The sequence below is a fragment of the Ptychodera flava genome, chromosome 4 (genome assembly GCF_041260155.1).
Source record: "Ptychodera flava strain L36383 chromosome 4, AS_Pfla_20210202, whole genome shotgun sequence".
In the NCBI taxonomy this organism is placed as follows: domain Eukaryota; kingdom Metazoa; phylum Hemichordata; class Enteropneusta; family Ptychoderidae; genus Ptychodera; species Ptychodera flava.
In genome coordinates, this window is record NC_091931.1 from 33,587,856 (window position 1) to 33,594,474 (window position 6,619).

Below are 6,619 nucleotides of genomic sequence, written 5' to 3' on the forward strand. Positions count from 1 at the left end.
TCCTAATCAGGGATATACAACTGAATAGACTTAATCAAAGTTTACAAAACATGTTACGTACAATGAAGATACCAGGATATATCATTATTGAAAGTTATGAAGCATTTTAATTCAGGTATTACTAATTTGCATATTTAATGAACTTTCCTTCTAATGAGGGCTATATATCTGCATTGATGATCAAAAGTGATGAAACCTGCTAATTACATTTGAGATACTATTACATAACATTTATAAAAGTTATGTTAGCATTTTAGATAAAATAACTGACATATCTCATGAACTTTCATACTTAGGGATATATCTGAAAAGACTTGATCAAAGCTGTCAAAACATGCTATATACATCGAAAGTACTGTGAAAATATATTACTGAAAGTCACTCGGCATTTTTACACCAGCTAGTTACTAATTTTCATATAGAAGTAACTTTCTGAATTAGGGATATAAGACTGGAAGGATACTACAGCAGTATTTGAAACATACTATGTATATTGATGAGAATTGTATTAGTGAATGACAATTTGAAATTTTATGTTAGCCTATTTATAATTTGCATATCTAATGAGCTTTCAAAGTTTTGCAAATAAATTGTTATCGTCGTAATTCTCCGGTCTGGGGAGTATACTCACTGCTGAGAGGTACTTCGAGATCTTTGACAGAGCAGAGACTCACAGAGTTGTTGGATATCAGTGATGGTGGTTTAAGTTTACACACCAGAATGCCCAGCTACCTTCGACTGAAAATAGTGGGTGATGATCGCTTTTTAAAAAGAAATCATAACATCCTAATTAGATTAAATTAGTTAATCCTCCAATTACTAATCAACTAGTATTTCTTGATTGGCTACAATAATTAAAATATTCTTCCCTTCAAGAAATACATTACTAAACTTTCTCTGATAGGATATTGATCATATAAAATCTTACATGATCTGCATAGGTGACATCATTGTTATACAACATTTCCCTATGTAATCGTCCCAGGGTCCTGTCTGGAATTTAGATATTGAAGATAAGAATTCACTTTACTGCCTTGACACTAGATGTCACTAATACAAGTTTCTGTCTTTATCCTTGATACTTAGGTATCAACGACGTAAATACGTGAAATGTCCCTAACAACTATGTTTTAACCAACATGTGTGAAAATTCGTAACGATCATTAACCCTTACACGGACTTGAAAAGTTCAGCCGTCTCGTTCACTGACCTTTGTACAGATTCCGAAATTACAAAAACAATATCAATAAGCCAAAGAAAATTTAGTCTGTAACAAACTATAGAAGGACTTGACCAAACACTATATATGCTATACAAGTGGTGATACAAAGACAGCAGTCAAAGAAAGTTAGTATTTTTATTTCAGCTAATTACATATTTGTATGCTTGATGATCATTGAATTTGTCTGCGGTGAATTTTGCTTATGATGTTGATCATAGCAGTTTAAATGAGGTTGCAAACTTGTGGCAAAAGTTTTTATATCCCCCCCCCCAAAAAAAAAAATCAAAGATGTATTCCATTCCATTCCATGTGCCTGAAGGAATGCATAAGAACATAATATGAAAGCAAAAATAACAAAGGAAGGTGTCCCTTGTGTACGGGTATGATATATAAAAAGTTGGTGCTTCTTATTATAGAGATAGATCTACAAAGATGGAGAACATTTACGTGGTTTTAGTGTGCATGTTAACAATGTTGCCATATAAGCATATTGACTCGTTAGGCTTGGTCCAAGTATGACATAAAGTTGCAAGTTGTTCATCCAATCCAAGCTGGCCAAGGTGATAATAAACACTATAAATCATAACTATAATTCAATTGTTGGATTAGTATCAACCACTTGACATAAAAGAAAAGATTACTGTTGTCAGTCACTCTTTTTTAGGAACTGTTGTACCAAATTGAATGGCATTTTGACCAATGGTTTATAGAGTGGCAACTACAACAAAATCTGTGTTGAAAGACAGACAGACAGACACATTGACAGGCATTGTGGCAACATTGTCTCCTGCCTACAGACTGGTAGTGTCCAAAAAAGATTGTGTAAGGGAGCCTTCAGTAATTACTGGGGGCGGGGGAATGGGGGGGGAGGGTCACTTTTAAAGCCCCAACTCCCGTATAAAAGCGCGAGAACCTACGAGAGTGGTCATAATGGTGGGATATTCAAACGTACTCGGTACGCTCTGGACGCCGTCCATAAAAACCGTTAATTAAGAAATCTAACGATTAATTTTTTTCTTGGAAATTGAGGGATATGTGTATAAGTATTGGGGCACAATATACTTGGTTTCTGACGAAATTAAATTTGAAATGACGTCTGGAACCAGAAAAAGGATAAAATATTTGCCGGTAATATCGCCGTATAACGTTCGATGTTCAGTTTGAATCTGCATGATTGACATGATATGCAAATTGCAAATGAGTCATTAGCGATACGTTGTTTACTTTTTTCCGTACGTAGCGTTGATTGTTCAAGGCGGGGAAAAACACCAAATACTCGGAGCGTACCGAAAGATACAAACGCACACACACTGTGTATAACAAATACATGCAAACACATTTGATTCGGTAGTTCTCTTTTTGGAAAATTTGTTGGTCCTGAAAAGGACCGTTTTCATTTGTGTTGGCCTACCTGAGCCGTACATTTTACAGACAGGAAGGCCTATACTGTCATTCATGCCCGGCATAAAGTACGTCTGGTATGTTCGGGTTGAGACCACGGACAAGTACCAGCACAATTCTGGCATGATCTTTCACTTTGTCTACACTGTCTGTATATCTTCTATCTTCTTTTCAAATGTCAAGTTTTACCCTCTAGTCAACGTACTGTTGAAAGCGCAATCATCGCAATGCGATATGCGTAACTATCGCTTCTTTATAGCTGTTTCCAAAAGTGATATACATTTTTTTTCCCGATCTAAAGCCGTGCATGCCTATGCAACACAAAGCGAACAAAGTCAAAATTCAAAAGACAAGTAGCCTCCAATGTGCTGACAAAACCGGGATTTTTTTGACGCCTGCAATCGCCTTCGGCATATTCGGTCGTCACTGTGCTGGGTCACTTATACTGATCTCAGTGATCACACGTCGAGTTGACAAACGTCGCCGGCGGCAGCTGAGGTCACCGTACTAATCAGTCCCATAAGTTGCACTCAAATGTCCGCGCTCGATCCCCATCACAGTTAGCTCCAATTCATTCCTGGCAAAGAAAATTCCCGTGGCTACCTCTAGTGCTCATCAGTGACCGCTATCTTCATAAAGCCAGCTGACATAGTGTGATTAGCAGTCTGACTCTGACTACCACGCGTTTGTAATGAATAGTATCGCGCCTGCGTGGAGAGTGTAGAAGTGCAGTGCACTCGATTTTGGCGGGATCGTTCAAAGTAGCGAAATACTAGAACTCACCATTTTATAAGGAGGGATGAACATTTAAACGAATGCTCGGAGAAATTTATGAAATCACTTTATTCTGATTTTATTTTTGGTGATTAAATATTAACAGGTTTGATTTCTAAAATAAGTATTTTTCAGAAGCTTTTTGAAATAATCATAAGACAACAAATCGACACCACATTTCATTTCGGTCACCATAAAACTTGTAATCGAAGCCGGGGAATAGTCGTCGGTACCCTCCCATCCGACAGCGCCGAGTTCATGAGACAACGAAAGTTTGAAAAGGAAACTACAACCATCCAAGAACTGTGGAAAACTACGTTTTATAATGGAGACACAGCCCTGCCTCGCTGAACTAAGGTCGAACGAGGAAAGGATTGTTTGTAAGACAAAAGCTCTACAAAATTTGGTAGACGACTTGGCCGTTGAGCATTGTGGTAAATGTCCGTCGTCCATTGAAATAACCACACTCGATAAATTTGGACATCTAGTAGGCGAATTTGCTGTTCTTTCAGAACTGTTTTGATTTTTTCCCGTTCTTTCCTGAAATGCGGCATTTCTAGGACGGCGTTTGGACAAACGGTGCTTCATTATTATCTTCAATCAAGACTCCCTGCAAGAGTGATGTACACTATATATACTATGACTGAGCCGAGGAAACCCCGATAATAGATCCCGTGGCAGAAAACTACATTTTCTACGATTTCTGCATCGTTTACCCGTATACAAAGATGCGGATAGCTATTGCCACTGTCATGATATGCATTATGTTGAATCATTCAAAAAGGCGCTGAATACAATGACAAACGCTTCGTTTTCGGACGAGAAACGTATACCATGACGCATGAGAACTAAGGAGTGTCGATCGATCGCCTGGCAACGTCATCACGGTTTGTACAAATCCGAGGCGACGCCGCGCCGAACCTCTGCTCCAGTAAGACTTCGAAAAAGTCTATGTTCAAGAAAAACCTATTGGGGAAATGAGTGGATGTAACGTATGGAAAGTAAACCGTAAATTGGGTGAAAATAGTATACGTAAAGTCACCGTGCAGTCAATGTTTACAGTATGTGGCGTGCACGTTCTATTTTTGGAGGTGTTCAACCAGCTGTTTTAATTTGCTACTTTTTGTTCACAAAGAAACCATATTAGTTATGTTTTGCTCCGCCCATTTTCATCGATTTTTCTCGGTAGGGCCCTACCGAGAGTTACCGGTTTAAGAAAACTGTTCAAGGGGGAGGGTCACTTTTATAAATCTATCTTTGGGGAGGGTCACTTTTGACAAAACTGATTTTATGGCCAAACCTTTGATTGTCCATGTGATGTTTCCTGAATAGGAAATCATCAACGAAATACGCCGATTCTTTTAAATGCGTACATATTATCCATTAGTTTCACAAGCAAAGAAGATGCAGTGGTATCCTACATTAAACACCTTGAACAGTTAAAACTGATAAAAGAAAAGAGACAAAAGTATGTGCAACAGGTGGAAAAGTGTATATCAAGTACCAAATGTACATAAATGCAAATATATTGTTAGTTTTTATACTGGAAAAATTGTGAATAGTTCTCTCTCATAGACTACCATGTACAGTGAATCAACATTTCAGTGAAGTTCTAAAATAAAATTTCTTGCACAACCATTGACTTATAACCACTCAGGTCTAATCAAGAACATTAATATTGATAATCAAGCATACATAAATTACACAGATTTACCTAATTTTTATATTGGAAAAAAATTATTTATAGTTTCCTCATAGACTGCCATGTATAGTGAATCGACATTTCGGTGGAATTCCAAAATCAAATTTCTTGCACAACCAACAACCATGGAAATGTAACAACTCTAGTCTAATCAAGAACATTAATATCAATAATCAAGTGTGCACAATGAAAAGATTTACCTATTTTTGTATTGGAAAAAATTATTGATAGTGTTATCATAGACTATCATGTATAATGAACCAACATTTTAGATGAAATCCCAATATCAATTTCTTGTACACAAATGCACATTCTACTTCCCAATTCAAGCAAAGTGCATTTAAATACATTATCAAACATATATAATATACAGATATAGCATGTTTTGTTGGGGAAAATTGTCAATAATCTGCCTGATAGACTCCATGTTTCATGATTTGATATTTTTGGATGAAGCACTATATCAGCCACATCTTGCCTTCTTGTTGAACAAAATATGGTCCCCCTCCCTAAAATGTATGTAATACCTTTTCTCTTGAAAAATTATTGCGTGATAAATTGTGATTGTCCCTTCAAAAACACCAGCCCTCCCCTCTGTAATTTGTTCCTAACTAACATAACAATTGAATCGATTGCTATGTATATTAGCCGATACTGTTTCAGTTATCCTGGGGAGAATACTGCAGTGGCTGGGGAGTGTTGAGTTTTAGAACATCGGACAAAGGGGGGGGGTCACATTTTAGAGAGGAGACTTAGGAGGGGAGGGTCACATTTTAAGGTACAGGTATGCACGAAATTCTCCCGGCCCACCCTGTAATTACTGAAGGCTCCCTTAATGGCAATAGTGGACAAGGGTGGGTTGGGCCGTGCGGCTTGGGTGATATGCCTTTTTGGGCATATGCACAAGCCCCACGACAGAAGCTGAAGCCACACAGCCCAGCTCACCAAGGCTATAAAGTTGAAATCAAGCTCAGGGAGGGAATAAACAATTCCTATTACATATAAGAGATATAGCAAGTTTTGTCAGGGAAAATATTTAACATTTACCCATTTAACACTTACCCATATCTACTAGTACCATGAAAAGTGAAATAATACTTTTAGCAGTGTATACACTGTGTTGTAACTTTCGCCGTAGACTAAACATGGGTAATGGTGTCACTTGAATATTTTTGCATAGATTAAGAAGTAAATAAGGGTTTCCAAAGGGTTGTTTACATAAGCAGATTAGAATGTGCAAAATACGATGATCATAATCATAATTTATTAATAATCATAATTTTAACAACAATGTTGTTTCTAGGAGGTATTTACACGAAATAGACGACAATGTTTGTAAAAAAGCGAGGTTTTATTGTTCTGTAGCATTTATACTTATAATTTGTTATATTCATAATTAATTTTTGATCATAACTGGAAAAACAACACAAATAATGCCTAATTAGCCTGTGTGTTTTAGTGCAATGGGTGGGGGAGGTTCACTTATTTTGACTGATGTGCAGGAAGGATTTGCTGGCTCC